The sequence below is a fragment of the Prenolepis imparis genome, unplaced genomic scaffold, assembly GCF_030444845.1.
Source record: "Prenolepis imparis isolate NDT839.2.m4 unplaced genomic scaffold, iyPreImpa1.0 SCAF_8, whole genome shotgun sequence".
Lineage (NCBI taxonomy): Eukaryota > Metazoa > Arthropoda > Insecta > Hymenoptera > Formicidae > Prenolepis > Prenolepis imparis.
In genome coordinates this window covers 16,077,581-16,101,111 of record NW_028141166.1, presented here as the reverse complement: position 1 = coordinate 16,101,111, position 23,531 = coordinate 16,077,581, and the positions used below count along the sequence as shown (strand labels likewise).

The window sequence follows — 23,531 nt, the reverse complement described above, 5'->3', positions numbered from 1 at the left end:
TTTACTTGAAGTTTCACATATGTTTAAAATTGACGTAATTTTGCTTAACTTAATTAATTAGCCTTTATACTATCAACTCATCGTTAGAAGAAAAAAAGACGAAGAAATAAATTGTCAATATTATCGCGTAGACAATAAGTTTTTTATGTCTCACATATAAGAAAAGTTTATCTTTGTTTTCCGTAGTAATTGAAGATAATTGGCAAGTACGCGATAAAAGCAAAGCTTATAACAATAATAAGTAAGAACGACATCATTTCGACTCGACTCATGTCTTTGTACATATTAACTAGATTTAGATGAAATAATCTTCAACCATAAATCCGATTATTGAAGTAAATATTTAACCTTGGTTCACATTATGAGCAAGGTTTAATTACGCAATGACAGTTTTCATTATCGTAATGAAATTATTCTTGACGCTGTATATATAATTTCGAGTATAATTCCATTAATCATATCGTAGGCAGATATGAATTGGCATATTTTTAATAGCGATAATATATAGAATATAATTTATTTTAAATTTGAATTTTATTTTATTTAAATTTTTATAAGTTTTTGTATTTAGATTCAAAGTTTCTTATTCAAGTATTTGAATATTTGATTTATCGTAATTAATTATATTATTCAAATAAATGTATATAATATATCTATATATATGTGTACATATATGTATATGTATGTATATGTATACATATATACTATATAATATCTTTTGTTATAATCTGTGTCGTTACCATTGCTAATTAATTCTATACATATATAGTATATTATAATTAGAAATTAATTGCTTGCATATTAAATATTGTTAGATATTAATATTATATGTTACGAATTAGCAATTACATTTGGTTGATCGAAATAATCGAAAATAACTATTTATATATGAATATATATAATATTTTTTATATAATTCTAAATCTCTTAGATTAATATAATAATAAAATATTTGAAATGACAAATAAATGTATAAAATTTTTAAAAATTAACTTAGTACAAAATTGTATAAATTACATTATAAAGAAATTAATACACTTCACAGTTTAAACACAGTTTAATAATTATCTATACATTTTTTGTGATAAGCGTACACTTATATTGATTGCTTATTATTTTATTAATTATGTTATTCTTTATTTTGCTCTGATAAATATAAATATAACTTCTAACTTGTATTATATAAAATTAGATACTATATTAAATAATAATACAGTTACGATAAAAAATAGTTATAAAAATATTTCGAAAAATTTAGTTATAATATTGGAATATATGAAAGATTTTTAATGAAAAATCTGTCAAAGAAGTAAATGCTTATGATTACAGTCAACTGGAAGCTCAACAAAGCGATACGCTATACGCTTGCGCTGAAAATCTTAGGAACGCGCTCTCTGCGATTCTCCGCAAAGCTGGAATTTAAATTGCGCGCTAAGCTTGCAAGAGAGCTTTTCCTCGCTGATATTGTAATTTGCATATTTCGTTTAAAGGATGGGAAGTTCGATAGCACGTTAAACTGAGCAAAGAGATAACATTCGAGTGTACTTGGGGGGACGGCAAGGGGGAGGGCAAGGAAGCATGGACGGGCCAGGACTTTCGGGATAATAAGGGGGCGTATGGACGAAATCGTCCTTTAAACTATACGACGCTGTCGAGCGTTTATCTATCTAATGATAGATTTCGGTGCCGATGCGATACGCCAGCGAACGTCCTTTGCATATCGCTTATATGAATTCGGCCATCGAGTCCTCCCGATGACGCAAACTTTGCCAGACCAGGTAATTAAGGGGCGCTTGACACGTGCAAACGGGGATGAAAATCCCATCGCGTTGTTATTTCGTCGCCTCCTGATATCCGACTACCGTGGCGCAGCTTAACGCTTTAATCTGTACCGCGTCGCGCAACTTCTCGCCCACGGATTTTCGACGAGGGGACGATTACGGAGGGTCTAAGCGACCTGCGTGTTTGGAATAATAATTATTGTTGTTTAGCCAAGTCGTCGAAACGTGTCGCAGCATATAAAGCCTTTACGCCTATGTTTTGCATTTTCTTCCTTCGTAGAAAATAGGTGCGACATCTCGAACGATATTCGAAAGATCAGAGTTATTTACGAATCAGTATTTTCTCTGTGATTAGAGTAAATTTGATGTAAAGCGATTCGAATATGTCATCATATTTACTATTATATAACAAATTGAATCAATTTCTTTATCTTTTTTAAAGATACTTTATCATTTATTTAATGCATAATGCTGAGAGATGCAGAAAAGTTTAATAAGCATATAAAAAAATATTAATTATCATAGCTAAATTTTAGATGTAATATAGAGACATTTCAAATTTTTAAAGATGATAGTTAATATTTTTTTCCGTATAAATATTTCATAAAAGGAGAAATGACAGCTCTCTATGATTGTTTCAGTATAATTATATTATAAAAAATAATAGTAAAAAATCAATTACGTTCCTGTTTTTTTTTGCGTTTTTTACTTTTAGAAATCTATTAGAATTAATGCGGCAAATGTTAAGTGCCAAGTTTATACGATATATAATGACCGCATAAGAAACTTTATGACAAGCTGACATATATAATATTTCAAGAACGCTTACATCTAGAAAATTGACAGCTTTAATAAAACTTTATAAAATATAATCTTAAGTAATATATACTCTTACTAAAACGGGAATTTTATGAGTTGCATTGTCATGTGTATTAAAAAATATACATATATAAAATATATATTAAATCTAATATTTAAATATGATATAATTAGAGAAATAAAACTTCTCTCACAACAATATTTAGAGTTAAATAAGGAAAAAAATATATATATATATATATTTATATTGTATAGTTATTATATATTATTATATTATTATTTTACATATACAGATAACATCAATTATTTTGTGCTACACTACACAATAGCGGTTGGAAATTAATTTTCAATGTAGAAACATATTTTAGAAGCAGAAACAAAGTAGCAGTGCAATTACACAGCAGATACGCAAATGTTCAAATACGTGCGAATGTACCGTGCAATATGCACGTGTTTTCCGGTTGGCAACGCCGGTACCCATGTACTACTTATCTAAACTCTATGCGGAATTCTGTTTCGCTTCTGTTTGTTACAGCCTTACATAAAGGCAAGGAAAACGCTTATCTTTGTTGCGCGCTACAACTTTTATACGTACTACGTGAGCGTGTAATAGTGCCATTTACCGCGAGTCAGTCATCACTTCGCTGGATAAAAGGATTTCGCTTAGTTTTGTTTTGCAGTTAAATATATATATATGTATATATGTACTACTAGGCTGCAAATCCGCTACTTGACGAATGCCGAGGAACGCAGTTGCGCTTGCGTGCCTTCACTTTCGCGCAATGAATGATTTTCGCGAATGCATTCCTGCGTGTCTGAAGAAAAGCGCTCTCTAACTAATAAATATCATTACAACATAGTTTTCTTCAGGTTATCATCGCGTCTGCGAGAAATCTCTGCAAATTCCATTATACAGTTTTAGCATTCTCTGACGAAGAATTATGTAAATGTTAGTATTTTCCAGTGGCTATATATATGTCAAAGTAACGTAGTGATCATCTGCAATAAACGTCAGCGCAGCTGCACTCTACACCATTCAACTAATCGGATAGCTGTGCGAAACGCAAGTGAAAAAAATTTGCGTTGCAATGCAAAATTAAAAAAAAATATCGCTGCCAACAAACTTATCAAATTAACAATGTTTGCATTAAAACATCGATTGTCGCGCGCGTCGTGATAGCAAAATGCACCCGTTGTTATGATATCATGTTTTCGTTATAGCGTAACGTTTACGATCGTCGTATAAAAAAAAGAAAAATTATTGATCGCAAAGAACGAGGTCTACGAGTGAACAACATCACCCTTATATCGGACGGCTTACAAACATACAAATCTTTTATATGTATGCAGAAAGCGTAAAAGGTCTGTAATGATATCCTACGGTTGATTGTAACGTGCGCTTAAGCTCTTAGCGGTTGAGATTTTCTTCTAAATCATCCGTCTCCTTTGGCAATAGACGACTAAAGCGAGTCGGTTTTTGCTTAACGATGATGCGGTGGATGCCACTGTGGTATTTCGCGGAGAAACGGAGAGAAAGGATAGAAACTGTAGACAATTTGACAATAATCGGCATCGTAGAAACTATTCGCTGTTTGCTCCGCGTGCGGCAGACATCAACTATGCGACTCAGAGAAGTCAGGCTAAATTAAACTAAATATGCTTTGGTACATACACATTTCGTAGTGGCATTCTAAAGCGGCACGCTCGTGTTTCAATTGTGCACGAAACTATGTATATATGTATTAGCATCCCGATCGCTTGATTTGACTCTCCGTGGGGTTTTGCTGCAAAATGTACTTATATTTTGTGCCACCTGTTTTGTATCATACTTTGACATTTTAATCGCGCTTCAGTTGCTTCTTCAGTCAAGTATGATTGAATGCAAAAAATTTCATTAAACAATTAATTACAATTAATATTACAATTAACATAAATAATAAGCTATTGAGACACTTTTGAGAGACATATTAAGAATAATATTTTTAATGAAGAATATATGCGAATAGTTTGTGTATAAATCTGGTTTGCGACGAAAATGATGAAACGTCCAGAGACGAAATAATTAGAACCGCGAACAGACGCATTTTGCCTCTTACAGAGATTTCTCGCGTCGCGTGAATATTTTTCTCTTAAAACGCGAAAATCTCGTTAGCCAAGTCTCGTCTTCTCCGGAGAAGACCAAGCTCATCCGCGTTTCGATCCTCGAAATTCCAGCGCATCTTCATCGTTCTTTTTCTCTCGTCCCGTCGTCCGCTTCGAGAGAGAGAGATGCTCTCGCGGATCTATGAGACGCAGATTACCGTACGCGAGGTTAAGCCTTTAGGCGAGGCGAAATAGCTGAGCATTTTTACGCCCAGCGACGACTAAGGCGACGCACCCTTTGAGAAACGCCCGAAAGAAAATGAGTAAATATAAGCGCCGGTACAAGTCTCTCTCTCTCTCCCCCTCTCTCTCCGTTCGCTTTTTCTTGCCCGCGGTTTTGCATTTGCCTTGTCTGTGTGTGTGTGTGAAGAGTAAGGCGTCTTTAGAAAATACCATCTTCTTCCAAGGCTCTTCCTCTGTGCTTCCATCGCGCCTCTGGCGCTCTTGCCCTTTTTATGAGCGCATCTTCCTCCTCTCGAAACAGCGCTAAAAAGGGGAATTCGTGGCTAACATCGTTCGCTTGCTTGGTTGAAAACCCGATTGGCGTTGAAATAGGGATTCCTCGATGCTCGTTCAAGCACCCTAACCCTTTGAGAATCATGCGATTTTCCTTTACGCCCAGCGTAAACGAGCGATCTTTGCAGTTTACGAAAAGATGCGAAGAAAATGATCTTAATTTGTTTGTGTGAGATTTCTTTTAGATGTACATAAAATATTTCGAAGAAATATATTGAACGCTTACTTATGTTTCTAAGGCACAGAACATTTACACTTGTATAGTTGATTGATAAATTATTTTCGAGTTATAATGCACTTGAAAAAGTAGATACTTATTATTAATTCCGCTATTTATTTTTCAGTGCTTTCCGTTATATCTGAAAATACTATTATATTAATGCGAGAATATTAGATCCATGATCATCTATTTCTGAAGTTTGTCGCTTTACTCGCGATTTTGTTGCCCCCTTGTTGAGAAATCTATTTCCTTTCATATTTCTAAAAGCAGAATCTTTCGCCGGATCTTTCTCTTCGAGGTAAGAATCGTCGCTAGCACGAGACGCTTTTGCGATTCGATGATCTCGACAGTTGAGATAGATACTTCGTTCCGAGCACCGGAAAAAGATATACCCTGGGCGTGTTCGACGAAAAGAAACCGCTGCGGGAGGTAAAAGAGCGGTTATCGGAAAGTACGAGAAAAACGTCGGAGATGCGTACACCGGAGATAAATAAGGAATCACAGCTGTAAAGCTGTGTGCTTACGGAAAGCTGCTGAATTTTTCCGGCTCGTAAATAAAGAAACTCAACCTTGCGTAATCATCGCACCGCGATGGCGGAATCGGATGACGGTAAATTGTCCTAGTCGTCGTCGTTACTGGAAGGGAAGGAGCGAGGGTTGGTTTGAGGATAACCTGCGTCCGTCGTAAAATAGGAAGGGTGGTTTATATGCGCGAGCTACGCTTTTTTTCTTCTTTCATCGTGTGTCGTGAAAAAAAAAGAAAACGGAGAACAGGTTGAAGTTACAAGGACACGCTGCGTGCTTTTGGGCGCTCGATACGATATGCTCGCTCGTGTCTCCTGCAGCGAGAGCGAAGAAACGCTTTGCGAAATACGGAACAAAGAATTTTTTAGTTTCGCGAAATACATTTATGCGACTCGCTTTAGAGAAAGAATGCAGAGAAAGAACTGACTGATATAAAGTGGCGTAGCAAATGTCGTCTTCTATAGCTGTTTGTACTTTTAAACGCTATAAACTTTCAAACGATAAGTCCATTTAGTTTTTAAAATAAAAAAATATATATATTATTGATTATTAAATAATAATAGACGTATAAATTAACAAATTATTTGAGGAGTGAAATATTATTTAGGCCAACTAAACGAGCATTAAATCTTAGGTTGTTATTGTTTATTTTGAATTTGTATTATTATTAAAAAATTCGTAAACGTTTCGACTGTACTCAGTCATCTTCAATACCGTAATAACAAGAGTCATAATAAAATCAGTGATTTACATAATAAAAAAAATAAAAAAAAAAAAAAACATAAATCTGCGCAAATAGGAACAGCAAAATAACATGATCTTACATAAGTGTGATGTTTAAATGAATAAAAACCATTGATCTACTAACGGAAAGCAGAAAAATGCGTTGACATAGCAAAAGTAATAACGAGGTGTCATTTCGCAATTATAAGACATTATATAATTGTGAGCAACGGACTGTAGCCCGAGAATAATTTAAATCACAAATACAATTTTAGAATAAAGTCAAGATAAAAAAAACAGTCGCTGGACAATAAGTTTAAATGAACAATTGTTAATAAAATTCGTCGTTGGTAGGCGAAGAATGTGTTGGTCAATTTTCTTATCGCGTCAATTTGTTCTTATGAATCTTATACACAATTCTATGAGTCCAAAGTTGACATATTGATTATTATTTTTTTTTAATTTCTATATAAATAGCTGCATTTTATAGTTTTAATCTTCTCTAATTTATCCTCAGTCTTGTTAATTCTCCATAGTTATTATATTTTAATACAATTAGCAAAATATAACAGAAAATTTAATATAAAATTTAAAACAATTTATTTAAGACGTCTAAAGAAAAATTAAAGGAAAAAAATAAAAGACAGATGTTATATAATGATGGAGAGAAAATAAAAAAATGCTTAATGACGATTTTATGATGCAATAAAATGAATATAAGCAGACTGAAGACAGTATAAGATGTGAATTTATCAAAATTTTTCTCATATTGCAACATTCTGTTGGGAAAGAAAATATCATTTTATTCTCAGTGCTTTTTAGAAACAGCTGAGTGAAACGTCTGAAGGACGAGAATTAGGTCCAGTGGACAGAAGCATGTCGCTCGTGACTGAAAGACAATAAGAGGGCGACGACATGGAAGTGTGAAGTTTCTCGCCTGGAAAGGCAAGAAGATCCATCCAAGTTTCACCCTTCTTAAGGTGTAATGATGTCATGGGAAGTTCGTCAAGCTCTGTTGCGTTTCTTCAGTCGTTTCTTAAGTCGTTTTCTTGGTCAGCGTTCCATTTTGTTCGGATCTTTTGTTTTTGTTCTAACAATCTTTAACTGTAATTCTCTTTATATTTCATCTATAATGACGAAAAAGCGGGCGCAAGCAACAAACATGAGTTGTACTTTGTTCAATCTTTTCTAGGCAAAAAGTCTATGTTGGAATAAAATATGGTAAGGATTTAGTATTTTCAAGAGATTTATATAAGAAATTATTTAAATCTTTCATTTATAGATACTCACTCTTGAATACAATCTACTTATAAATAGATATTCTGAAACACGATAGAGAATATCTTGTACATCGAAATGATATTAAAAAATTATTTCTTCTTTACTATCTACATACATGATATATTTCCAATTTCTTAGTAAACACAGTATTTTTTATTCAAAGCCAATGACGGGACGAAGAATAGTCAGACTTCACGTGTAAAATATATTTCACATTAACTTGGTAACTGCAAACGTATCTTGAATACATCGAACGCTAGACGATATATTTCGATCACGTGCGCGCCGGCGCAGATGTTGATAGTTTATTTCTTTGACCAGCACTAGAGAAGCTATGTTAGAATGTTTCTTGTAAATATTTACTACATAATTCTCTTTTCCACCCTCTCTCTTTTTTTTCTATGATTCTTGAGAGCTGCCAATGCATACAGGAAATGTATAATTATTATATTAATTTCGATTCTCATAATAAATAACTGATTATGGTGAATAGAGCTAATGAAGAAAGCAAAATAATTAAAATACTTTCTTTATCGCACTATAATAGAAAGAATCATTATCAATATTAATGCTAAGTGCATCGTAATATTCCTCAATAGCGTCGCTCTGGATTTCGCGAATCCTATTTCCGATGTATCTACAGTGAGAAATGAGCGCTAGGGATGTCGCATCGCGGGGAAGAAGTTAATATGAAGAAGCGCGTCAGGCGAAGAAGCTCCGCAAAATGTAATGGCGCAATTCACACGGTCTTTGCGCAAACGACGATCATTCTTCTTCCGAAAGGCGCGCCTTTCATGCGCAACGACGTGTTCCGACGATAAGAACCGGCATTCGCAGGAATTCATGAGCCGCGCTTCGGCGATGAACGAGCCTCGAATATGGGGAACGCGGGATCGAGGTATCAGGAAGAGCTCATTCCCGCGGAATCGTTTGGTAAAACGCGGTCCGAGAACATTTCTCATTCGAACGGGAAGCTTTCTCTCCTCGAGGCGGTCGATGTTATCGGGGTGGAGGAGGAAAAAATTATGCGGCTAATCAAGAAGCGTGAGTGTCGCTCCCTGCTCAATGTATCAAGTTGGATCTAGTGCGAGAAATGGCTTTGCTCGTACACATAAGATGTTTTCAGCCAATGGCGTAACGCCTTCTCAATTTGGACATCTCTTTCTTTGAGATTTTACCGCGATATTTCTCGTATTTATATCTGGGAGAAATTTTTACACAGGCAATTTTTTAAATTCATTTAAAATTAATTTTTAATTTTTTTAATTGGTTAAACTTTTTTAATTAGCAATTTTTTGTAATTTTAAGCAAGACAAAAAATAATAAAGAATATTAATGGAAAATAAATTTTATTTCTCTCTTCAATATAAATTGTGAATGAATGTTTAAATATAAATTTTAGTAATAAATTTAAAAATTGTTTAGGAATTTCTGCTCTTTTTATGTGTAAAGTAGGAAATTCTATTATAAAATTTCCAGGAATATTCAATTGCAAAGAGATTATTATAAAATGTTATCTCTATCTAACAATAAGTTATATAATAACTTTGAGAATGTCTTATCCTTGATCATGGGAAATATATGAGGATCTACTTCATGTGAAAATATATTTCACACAAATTTACGTGTAAAGTTTAATATGCTCTGTAACGTGTTCTCTAATCGATTAGTCAATGAATATTCAATGTAGTCGCCACGAGGGAATTCGTGCGATTGCAGCTTCGTTCTATCAGCTTATCCTTAGATCTACGATCATCGTGTAACTCCGATAGTTACGCCGATGCGGTGATTTCGGCGGTGCAAAGAGAGAGAGAGAGAGAGAGAGAGAGAGAGAGAGAGCTGCTTCCGGTTTTCGCATGGAGGTCACACTCGCGCCTGCACTTACGAACTGCCCTACAGCTCATAGAATCTTCGCCGCGATCTTTCGGGTTATCCCTCGGATGCCCCGCACGAGCGAGAGAAATGTCGAGGTTTTGGTGGATCGATGAGCTTGCATTAAACATCTTGGCCCGCAGCACAACCGCAGGCCAACGACTGAGAATGCTCATGCGAATCGTTTTTCGGGGATAGTGGTTGATTTCACAGAATCGCGAGTTCTCATTGTAAGTCTGAAGGGTATAATCGAGAATTTATGGCAGCCGTGAACCGTCAATGAACCGTAAATAACTCGGAAACTCTTTTCAATCCCAATGTCAATCGTGGTTGTGTGTACGGAATCAATTTACTGACCTGTGTCAGTCAATATGATAGACATTGCGATTGTTTGAATTCTCTCTTTTTCTCTCTCTTTTCTATTTTATTATCCCATTCTTCTGTTCTTTTCAACATTGCATCGCACAATTATAGAATATTCTATGGACTTTAAAAATGCAATGATTATGTTAAAATTATTATTTAACAATTATTATAAATTTTTTTTTTCAATTTGTCTTATAAGTTAAATCATCGAATGATTTGGTCATTATATAATTATTTTAATTTTTATTCTCATGCATATATGTACTATGTACTATATATATTTCTTAATTAATAAATTATTATAATAGCAGTAGATAATTATAGTTAGAAACAAGTCCAAAAAGATTTTGTTAATTTATATTACGAGAAATCACAAGTGATTTTTTTCGTATCCAATACTTATATGTACATAATAATATATGTACATAATAGTATAGAGCGAGACTTGATGCAAGACATGAATCTGGAATATGGTTCAATATAGGAAAGTTATATAGTTCATATATTGGAACAACTTTTGTCGCTCGTAAGCCGAGCACTGGTCGCATTGTTAGGAAAATATATCTAGATGCTGGTAAAAAGTCAGACCTCTCGACTTTCGCTTAAAAAAAATCGAATAGTACACTTTTACATCATAAATAGCGTATACTATTAATTTTATGTAATATATAATATTTATATTATATATAATATACTTTTACATAGTATTTATACGCCGAATTGAATCGACGGTGAATGACAATGACATTTAATTATAACCATGAATAGATGAAAATAATTTCAATGCATTTATATACACTGAGTTTATTGATGCTAAACTCTCGCGTTGCTAAGCAAACGATATTTTTCAATCAATAATTGATAATAGTTTGTAATTTTTTTTTATTTTTGGCATAAAATTTATTCTCAATATTTTGCTCCTCTCAATTTTACGTTATTTCAATATTAACTTCCAGAAGAGAATTGAATGTTATTTCAATATAGATTTTATTCGCTTGTTCTGTTGTCTTGACGTATTAATAACGCAATTTGCTTTGCTCACCGCTTCTTCGCACGTTCAATAATACTCACTACAATAGGATTTCATTTCGTGTACATGTCGATGCATAGAAGATGCTGCCGTTGCGCTTACTGATGAAGGAAATAACATTCGTAGGTATAATACCGATATAAAGCCTTCTCAGTTGAAGTATTAAATCTAACTTATACAATACTCTTTGGTTAATTAATATTGTAGAATTGCTTTAGAAAGCATTTTAAGATGCATTTTAAATGCAAGATATGAATTTTTATATTGGATTGTTAAATTAAATAAAAATTGATAAAATTTCTCAATTACATATTTTTTAATGTATAAAATAATACTTACTTACGATGTGCTGTTAAAAGTAATACAATGCGTAAATCAATATGTGAAATTAATTTAGGACCCATCTACTAAAGTATGTATTAATTTAACGAAATATAATTGTGACAATCAAGTTGCCATATATATATATATATATATATATAATATTAGCTATTTAAATTGAACGTTAATACGTTGCGAGAAAAATAATTTTATCTAAAATTGACAAAATTAGTAGTTAAATAAAACAACTTAACTATATCGAAAGAGCAAATGTATTTTATATAAAAATATGTATTAATTTTAACGTAATATTTTCTTAGAAAAATTAAATTTAATAAAATTGATGATGACAAATATTTTATATGATTAAAAAAAATATAGTTATTAATCGATAATTATATATATGAATGTTGCGCACACATAAAATTTAATTAAACGAAATTATAATTTCGTTTAATAAAACAATTAAACGTCAATTAAGCCAAAAGTATTAAATATGAAATATCAATCAAATAAAATACATAGAAATGAGAGAAATTATTGATTACTTTTTCTAAAAATTTGAATTTTGTAATAAACAATAAACATGGCAGTTAAATATATATCTTTTTTTATATTTTATTTTCTTCTTTCTTATTCTTTTATATTTATTATTAAGGAAACTTGTTTTGAATATTTTTAAATGTGATACTTTTTTAATTATAATGCTTTTTAAAAATAATTTTACAATTAAAAAACGTAGCATATACTATTTATGTTGCAATAATTTTTTAAAGCTTTTTTATTGTTTGCGTCAAATGTTTTTGAAATATTATAACATTATTATTGTGACATTAATGTTATATATTATGAATTTATATAAAATATTTACTCGGCATAGGTTATTGAATAAACAATCGCATTTTGTATTTTTGTACTAATTAATTATTGTTTCATTTATTTTATTACACAGGTTACTATTTTATTATTATGATTACATTATTATTATGCAGTTCTTTATTTTTCTATTACAAGATGTACTTGTGTAAAGTACATCTGTTGAAGCGGTAGGTAGATAAAATCTTTATTCAAGAAGCACAAACGTCAAATGATTTAAGAGAAGTCGTATCAGGCTGAGATATTTTTCTTGATCCATAAGCTATTACTTTCGAGAATATTTAAATAATAAAATTGTCTTAAAGAAAGATTATTCATTCAACGAGATGCTTTAATCAATAAATATAATATACTCAGATCTTGAAATGATATGCCTTGAAATAATGACATCAAAGAAAAGAAATATTATGCTTCATTGGTGGGCATATAATAACAATGACAAGACCAGACAGAAATACAATAATGAAAATAGATTGGCGATTATGCAATATTTAATTGTGACTGGAACTGATAGAGATATCGAAACACGCTTAATTAATTCATTTATTCGCGAATTTATTTGAGTGTACAGAAAAAGATACGCTAAATAATGCAAGTGCTGTCAGAAGGTGATTTCGGCGAGGTGATTTTTTTTCTGACCGATACGTGTCCCTGCTATCGAAAAGTAAGCGCAAAGTAAAACGAAAAAAGAGACAGAGCGGAGGTAAAATGAGGACACTGTGAGGTGCAAGTCGCGCTTAGGACAATAATAATATCAGAAAGGTCGGGCTTATACTATGGCGATTTTACCGATAGTTCGAACGCGAACTTTCTGCTCAAGTTGCAAAGCTTTAAAGCGAAGGCTTTAACGGGGCTTCGCGCTCTGCGCCAACTCTCTCTTTCTCTCTACGAGATAGAGTTGCCAGGATGGAGAAAGAAAAAAAAATGATCGCTGCGAGAAGAATGCCCGTACGGTAACTGCAGGTCTGAATATACTGCTGACCTCTTACATTCCCTTCTCTCGCGCCAATATTCTCACGTTCAAAGTTCATCCAAACCGACGCGATGTACATTTTGTAGAAAACTTCTATTCTTCTATTTGTATACTTTGCTATGAAAAAGGGGCGCTTCATACCACTGCTGTCCCCTAATTTTTGCCAAGATTGCATCCTGGATCTTGAAAGCGATTTCAAGTAGAGCCATTTTGGCGCATTTTGATATGTATATATATATATATATATATATATATATATATACTGTTTAAAAATATTATATTTGCTGTTATAAATATGTATTAGCTTTTAAATGTCTGGAATATTTCATGAGATTTGACATAAAATCTCCTTTTCGTAATAATTTAAATTTTAAATAATACACGTGTTCATATACTGAAATGTGAAGAACATCTCTTGTCAAAACATATGCAAATCTATGATAGGCATTATTTATTGATCCATCGCATTTTGCATAAACTATTTATTCCCGATTTATAATGAGGCAATCGAACGAAGAAAACGAGACATCAGCAAATCTCGGTGTGTGCCCAAAGAAATCAGAAGACGAAATGACGAAGCACCATCGTCATTGTCACAAGTCTCCGTCAGAACGTTTCTGTCACGTCGAAATGTAACGATCAGTAAATAACAAATGACCACGTCTGCCGGCTGTCCTCATCCTTCATCGAAGGAATAGCCCGAAGTTATTTGAACTTTTGCGAAGGAAACGAGGAAACGCCAGACGTCGATATATAGGGCAGCGTACGCGACCGGAAATGCGCGCGACGCTCGACTCCACACCGGAATACCATTTTCGAGTCTCAGAAACGTGTGACGGTATTGCTCGCTGTTCATTTTCCCTTTGCTTAAGTTGTGTATTTTTCGCGAGCAATTTTCGCGGAGTAGACTTTACAATTCTCTTCCAGTCTAAACATTTTACTTGGCGGCGAGGATATTGCTCGCGCGTGAAGAAAGATCGATATCGCGGTTAAGGAGGAAAAGACGGATGAGAAGTCAATTAATAGCGCGAAAGAACTCAATTTCTCCGTATTTATATTATAAATAAAGTTTCTATGTGATTTTAATCACCATTCGCATTTATATTGTTTTAAATTTATTTAACAAAAATTCTCTTTGTATTATATTAGAGTAATACGAGTCTCTCAGAAGTAAAGTTAATCAATTCTATGTTTTGTAAATTTTTTAATTACATTTTTTGATACTAAAATTAAAAATTGATAATAAAAAGTAGAATTATTAGTTGGCTTCTGATTGTGAGAGCTTCTCATATATCAAAACACTAAAAAAAAAAAAAATTTGTTATAATCGATTATAACTTCTTTTATATTTGATACGAGATATAAAAGCAATCTATGATGCGAAATTACAATTCTGAAAATAAGAGCACGCGTTTTTCCCCTTCTTGAATAGAATATTAAATAAAGCGATCCGATGCATCTGCTATCGAGTTTTCTCTCGCGCTACTGTAATCTATGCGAAATTACTTCCTTCGTTCGGGGACCAGTTCGCAGGTTCTGTACAGAGATGAAAGAGATGACAATGCATAGTCGTTCCGCGTGTAATTTGCACATTGCACTTGCGGAAAGAATTATGATACTGCAGATGCGAGATATCTTATGTTCCGCTTCAAAACAGCACGCAAGAATGGAATTTCAAGAAGTTGGTGTTGCATTGCGACGTTGGTCGATGACTTGTTTTCTCTCTACGCAATAAGTTTCGCAATCTTCTCAGTTATGTAACTTCTTGAGTGGCAATTTTCTGGAATAAGAGTATCCCTGATTCCTTTTTCGATTCTTTATAACACAATCTTAAATTACTTAAATCAAATCGATTTTAATTCGCGAGTTAAATTTTCTTAACTTTCTATGCGTATCTCAAACTTTTACGCTCATTTTACCAATTTCTACAAAATTATCTTTCAGAATTGTTTATTTATTTTAAGTTATACAATTAATTATTAAGTTTTTGAATCATTAATAGCTTAACTTAACTCTTATTAATATAATTAAATATAATATATAAATTAATATAATATATACATATAATTAAAAAGAGAAACACGGATTAACTTGCGGTGAACAAAATTTTTACTATATACTATCTCATATCGTCTTCGTACTACACTACGTTCAAACTATTCAAGGTGGGCGATATTGGACGCCTTTTTCGTATGAGGATCGCGTTGTGGGTCGTAAGAATACAGTATCGCGACTCCTTTCGGCGCCTCGTTTTCTCCCCATACAATAAGTTTTGTAATCTCCTTCAGTTACGTAACTTTCTGAGTGGCAATTTCCTTGAACCAGGCTACGCCGAGTCTCATCCACGATCCTGCGCCATCCTAGACCAATACCCTTCAACCCGACCGTCTTCCTTTAACCGCGAGAATGCATTTTCGACACATCCTTGTCTTTTGACTCGTCATTATCTCGGATCATATACAGCTCCTGCAATTTACCCTCTCGTCACTTTCATTCACATAATAAGCTTTTATACCTCGCGCTGTGCTTAGGTGCTTGTTCTCACGGCTTGTTTTCAATAGATTGTGAAGTAATTATTAGCATAAACTTGTACGGATAGCGAAAACAGATTGCAAGATCCTTCTTTAAGAATGCGGTTATACAAATAGTTTAATACGTCTATTATATACAATGAATTACGCAGCCAGAATTGAATATGTTGAAAATCTCAGATATATTAAAACTGCCAAAGTATAGAATTGAGAAAAGTCAAATAAAAGAAATCATTATAAGTCAAATAAAAGAAATCAATATAATTTGAAATATAAATGTTATATAATAGTTGGATAAAAAAAGTTTAATTTTCAATTCAAAGTATGAAAAGAGAGACTGGAGATTATAAAATCTTGATAGAACATTTTCTTTGATTTTATCATTTAATTAATACATTCTGGGGATATAAAGTATCTTAATAAATTTCAATACAACAAATTATCTTAAATTATATTTAATACGCCAAATCTTTTGAGGAGGGACGATATTTATTTAATCTTACTTTTATAACTATTCCCGAAATTATCGAACAGCTCCACCATTATTGCCTTAATATTCGGAGTCATTTACTGCGCAATAAGCATTATCGTGCTCGGATAGAACAGATGTACCAAACTAAATTACGGCATTGTTTATGCTTAATAGCCAATTATCGGCGCATTAAATCTATAGACATTGAATTTCAGTATGCGCGCTTTTTTCGTGCTCCATGATCTTGCTGTATCCTTGCAATGTTGATCAAGGGTCAAGTGTCACTAGAGACATTCCTTCGTTAGAAATTAATTATTTTGATTATTATTCGCGCCAATTCTTTGTGACTGCATATGCTCTTTAAAGCGCATGCATGCAAATGTGTGCGCTTTAAGGATACGAGATTAGACGGCCTCGTGAGATTGAATATCTGCAAATTCAACTGTTGACTTTACTCGATAGAACATCCTCTAATTACATACTAATAGGATTCACAAAGTTCGCTGTTAAATACGATATATACTCGTAAATGAGATTGAGTTTTATTAGATAAATTGTCAGATTACTAAAATATATTTATCTTGTTTCAAAGCACTTTTTTTATATTGGAGAAACGAGCACTTTTATGATACACATATGTATATGTGAGTAATTAGAAAATGTTTTTAATTTTGAACTCTTTCATATTTTGTATAATATATATAAAAGAATATTGTAACTCAAATAATTTAAAAAAGAAATTATTTTGGAAAAAACAATTATATTAATCTAATAGCTGTTTTCTCGATTATGTGTTTGATACAGACATACAAATAAATAAATACCATTTATAACAAAATACCAAATCATATTTCTTAGTCGAAGCGTACGAAGATAAAAATGGGGCGAACTTGAATCGAATCTTTTATACTTATTTCAAGTTGACAGTCGAGAATCGTGCTTTCATACGTATTCAGATAGCATTTTATATTCGTGGAATTCCATAATATCAATACCCCTATATGCTTTTTTATTCTGCCGCCTGGTACAGCATTAACTCGACATTTTTCAAACCGGGTATTCTGGCTTTTCGAATTCTTTTCGCTGTCGAAGAGTAAAGTGCTTGCTCCCAACATTTTTCGCGGCCATTGCTCGGATTTTCACATTGTACTCTCTTTCTCTGCTCTGCTGTTACAGATAGTTGGAGCAAGCAATTTCGGACTTGAGTATGTTTCACATGCGTCCACTATCTCTCCGACACACGCGGTATTATTTATCTCGACGGCTCGTCTTCGCAGCCACGTGCATTTAAATTATCTTCACTCGTGAAACGGAAACACGTAGGACGTTATAGCGTACGTTTTGATTTATGAGAGCCCCGTAATAAATCCCGCTCTTAATGGAACGTACTGAAAGGAATTACTCTCTAGTTCCATATCAAGCGATTCAGTGCTGATATAATATAACGCTATCTGTCGTCTATCGAGGACCACTATACCAAAGAATATTTTACTAATTAAATTCTAATATCACGATATTTGATGTTTGACAAAATTTATCATTTTATATCATATTTAAAGCGGTGACACACAATTTATGACACAAACTTATGTCCCATTATTATTATATACAATGGGAAAACGCAAAATTAAATAAAATATAGTAATATCGACATAGAAATATATAGAATCCAAGCGTTTCGCGAGAGCATCTTTCTCACACTTGAATGTAAATATCTATATACAAATTAATATTCCATTTTACGGAGAGCCTCCTTTAGCCGCTGGCGACAAATCCTTTGGAGACGAATAGATATAGGAGCGCAGCTTGCTCGTCAGAATTACTCTACCGCTCATTGTCTGACTCGAAACGCTTATTAATGTCGCGGCGTTCTGAAAGTGATAAATTGCTCCGGCGCGTATCACAGCGCGCGCGAACATTTTTCCAGAAAATGCCGGAAGGTCTTTGTGCTCCCTCGCTTCTCTCCTGCGCCCTCATTTTTCACGGTTTTCAGTTATGCCAGGCGCTGATGAAATTGCCAAACGGGTGCGCGGCAAAGCGCGCGCAGATGGCTGCGTCGAAGCGCGAGGGGAATCTGTTTGCTCAGTTCTATTTACGAGGTATGCGCGACACCGTATGAACCGTCGTGTTAATAGAATATTGTTGCCCCATCCCAAAGGAGGCATATGGGCGCGGGATCGTAACCCGTTGCCTCGCCATATCGTTATCGTTATCGACCATGTCGAGCCATCCACGCGGGGGCGAAAGCTTAACTCCGCTTACGAAACAGGCGCGCCTGCAAATTCCATCTCGCGCTATGTCTGCCGTGAGATGATCTTCGGTCTTAATCTTTTATGAGATCTCGTGAGAGGGAAGGAAGATCTAGCCTTTATTTTTCGATAGTAGGTGCCAATTGAATTTCTTGCTCTTTTGGACCCTTTGTGTTCAATATCGTTCAAAAAATGGATACCATAAACGTATTTTGCACATTTCAACATTTAATAAATATATTTTTATTTTCTAATTTTCTATATTTTATTTTTGTGACAAAGCATTCTAAGAAGAAGAAAATGTTCTTTAAAATTCTTGCAAGGGAGAGATATTTTGCAAAATATCTCTCCCTTGAATAAATTGAATTTTTCTTTACAATTCGAAACAAAAGTATGTAATTTTTCTCAAGGGAAAAATAAATTTACCACGTACGCTCACGTATCCATTACAATAATCTACGATCTATAAATTGTATGTTTCGCAATATACTTTTATTTTGTTTTATACATATATAGCAGAGGACAGAGGATGATAAAAACAAATATCATTTCTCGATCTCGACTTAGCTCGCGCAATTGCCATCGACATCGTTCGCGAGTCGTCGATTTATCTGAACGGCAAAATCCAGGTTCTTGAACGTAGCTAAAAGGGAATGCGCACTCATATTGCTGCGAGCTGATCGAGCGTATACCGCGACGAATTGCGACGAAGCGAGCAATGGAATAAAACGGCTAGAAAAGAACGGACCCTTCGGCAATGCACTTGATGCCGAAATCGACGATACGATCCATTTCGAAATATCGGCTGTACAATTTCAAGGCAAGTGCGACTATGGAATAGAAACCGTTCGGAATACTATAGAGTGTCGTAACAATGGAACACTTTGTACCAGACATTTGCTCCGCTTTTCGCTATTCGCGACCGGAAATAAATATTGTTTCAGCGCCGGCCAAGATTCGACGCGTCGGCTTAACGCGGTGAAATACGGCAAGGTCGTGAGCAAAAGCGCAACGTGCTTTGACATTAACTGCATTATCGCGTTCACTTTTCACGGCGCGCGGCCATTAGTTCACATTAACGAGAGAAAGAATTTTCGCTTTTCGCGTAATAATTCTCAAAGGGTAGGAAACGCGTCATAACATATTCTTTTCGTGGCAATGTATCCTCGTGATGAGAATTTGAAAGCTGCGACATGTGATATGTGTTTTTAATGAGATTGTAAATGTTTGCTTGCACTTGTACTCTCTTACAAAACATTAAGATTATTCAAAGATATTTATCTTAATTCTTACACACACACACACACACATTATAGCGCATACGTAAATTTTAACATTATTAATACGTTATAATTATTTTTTTTTTTTTACCTGAAATAATTCACAGCTTGCATACGACTTTTTTTTTACTGTAAATGTAAATTGGGAAATTGTTAGAGGAATGCTTAGATAACACGAGCAGGCATACAAAGAGTAAAATCAGAAATCAGGACAGACATTGTTCACGTTGCGACTAAATTTAAAGGCGAAGTAGAAAATTTCACTAGCGCGCTGTTTTCCACCGAGTTCAAAGCTACAGATCAAACAACTCGAATTACGTGCCTCGACTAGAAGGTACAAAGTTTGGAAAATTATCCGGCGAGTGGGCAGTGTCTGTATTGTTCTCGTGACCGGTGTTTGCTTAACCCGCACCATGACTGTAACAAGAAGTTATTGTTGCCGCGGAGTGCGGAGAATGCAGAACCTTATTGAATTCGTGCAAGGTGCAGTGAGGAGGATAGCCTTTGCGTATCGCGATAGCGAGCTCGATAGCTTTCATTTCCTGGTGTTCATCGAAAGTTGTGAGAGAATGCTTTATTGAATGGCGAAACAACTCCGAGGAATGTAAAAGTTTGTCCAGATACTACAAAAATAAGTTATATAGATGTAGGACATATTCCATGTATGCAGCAGTTTGTACATTATTATTAAAATAAATTTAACACAATTCATAAAACAACTAAAAATTCAAAAACTTATATTTGTCAAAATATCTAATTATAATAATACTAATTTGTAAAAATAGAGTCGTATGTACAATCCTGTTTTATATATAAGATATTATAGAGAAAGTATTTATAGTATCTCTATATTCTATCATATTATTATATTATCAATATTGGGAATTTTGTAAATACTTACAAATTTATACATCACGCTTTATATAAAATTTTTCATTCGCTTTCATATTTTCCATAACAAAAGCAACAAGCGTAAACTTACAATATTTGCGATGAATTAATTTTTCAATAGCTTGTCGTTTTCAAGATACTTTTTGATCCCGTTACATCTTTGTTATGCTTTGAACATCGTCATGCTATTTCCGCAATTTTCGCATGTACCTCGTAACAATTTCAATTTCTACCTGCGCCAAAGTCCCATTTTCCACGGCATACAATGGAAAATTTTATCGGACGCGTTCTATCTCGCCCTTCTTGCTCGTGTACGGCTGTTCCATTGGGCTTTCCGATGCCACTTTCGTCCTTCTCTTTCGATCTTTTTGCCTTCTTCTTCATCGTATTCAGTTACTCCTATTATGATAATGGATTATGATAATGAAGATCTCTGCGCGATCGAAATCTCCGGTAATGGGAAGTCGAGCGATTAAATCAAATAAAATTTACGTTGGGATGCATTATGTAACATATAATTTGGAGTACATTGAGTCTCAAATCATTAAATTAAATTAAATTGATAAGTTCTTCTCTGAAAAATGTTCGGGAATAATAAATAAATGTATTATTGATTTTAACAACATTTTTTATTTTATATAATATTTCTTAATTAAATTCCTTTAGTGTGTAATCATCGAATCACGTAACAATAGTTCAAAATATTTATTAACATGTTTTTTTTTTCTATAAAGAATTTATATAATGTTAAACTGTTAAATATTAAAAGATGGATTTGTCAGTTGTGTTATACGAGCTAATGTTGACTATCTAGTATATGATAGCAAGATATTAATTAGTTTCCTGTAAATTGGGCACTGCAGTCAGAAATGTATTAAACATGTATTAAACATTACATATATTAATCACTCTAATTAGACGAAATATTAATGCTAATTATTAGAGAGAAATGGTTAATTTTATTATTGAGTTATATTATTCCATAATTAAAAGAGTGATAAAACGTTTCAAATATAATTATAAAAGATAACTCAAACAAGAATATTAAAAATAGTTCAAAAAAATAGCGCGCTCTTTCTCTCTTTCTTTCATTTCCCGGTGTTCGAAAGTTTGCATTTGAAAAATATTAAAATGCTACTTAAATAAAATCGATACTATAATTGATAATGAACAATAATAAAAATAAAATCAAAAATAGAATAAAGTAGTCTAGTAGAAACTCTTACAGACAAGAAAATTGATGAAAATTTAAACAGTAAAAGAAGTGTTGCTGAGAAATAGTCTTAGAAGCTTTTTATATTTAATTATATAAAAATAGTTAAAAAGATGTTATTTAAAAGTGTTATAATAAATTTTCTATTTATCTAAATATTAATAACTAATAATAAATTATCTAAAGGGCTGAAATGTGTGATGCATTTAACTGTGTATTATTAATAAAACATACGCCGTGTACTATTAATAAAACATAAAAATTTAAAGTGATACGTACGTTAATTGAAGTAAAGAAAAATCTTTGGGAATAAACTGTAAATCTTAGTAGACATACACATGAAAAATTGTGAAATAAATTTCTTAATAATATTTTATGTAATTAAGATACATTACTCTGTTACCGCAATGCAAATGAAAATGACGGAAAATAAGAAATGCAAATATATGCATTAACATATTTATTAGTTTGTAAATAATTTGCATTAATACACAAGATTAAAGTAGACAGTAGTATTCTTGGTGCGAACATATTTCACGAATGCTACATACGATTGTGAATCGTGAACAACGATATGACGCTTTATAATTCGCAGAATTTCAGACTTATAATTAAGTATTTATTACAATTACCTATGGCATGCGCAACTTTCACTCAGGCTGCTGCTTCTGATGTTATAAAGTGATTTCCTCGTCTAATCTCGTTTGAATGTACGGCATACTGAGTTTCCATATTCATCTAACTTCGACTTTGACTTTAGCATGAGTTATATAGCTCGGTCAATGTTTCGTTAGATAAGATTTGTCTATGGATTTACGTGTTTTGTTAAACTTCTCAACAGAAAACTACGTTCTTTTGACAATATTTCTTTTGATAAATTTTTAATAGTAAAATATGTGTAATGTTTACATTTATTTATGTGCTAGATATATTCAAGAATGTGCGAGATATAAAATATAAAATAATTTTTTTTTACAATTATATACTTTTTTACATAGATTTTTGAGAGAGAAAAATATTTTTCTTTTAATGAGAAATTCTTTTATTAAAGAAATAAATTATATCAGAGATAAGGATATTTAAAATAAATAAAATATTATTTTAAAAATATATAGATGCAAAGAAATGAGGTTTTATTTACATGCAGAAAATATTTTTGCAAGCATTATTATTCTCTAGAAAAATTCTAATTATGTTATTTATGTATTAATAAATTGTTATATTATGATACCCCGTGTTACTGCCATAGAGTCTTTAAACATAAATTGAACAAGCCATAGCTTAAGGCTTTGAGGAACTTTATGATGAGGGTTTCATTCATGTCAACTTAGAGCCACAACAACTCCTAATCCACCACTGACCATCGTATTAATTTGAATATGAAATTAATTTGCATCCGCAGGACCAAACTTTTGCGGCAAACTTTGTAATAGAAGCAATCGCTATGGTT

General features: G+C 33.0%; 1 protein-coding gene across 5 annotated transcripts in view; it reads left to right on the top strand.

The window, feature by feature from the left end:
• LOC145939328 (protein amalgam) overlaps positions 1-23,531 on the top strand; it is a 296,331-nt gene that overhangs the window by 158,013 nt on the left and 114,787 nt on the right. The gene's annotated exons all lie outside the window — the stretch shown is intronic.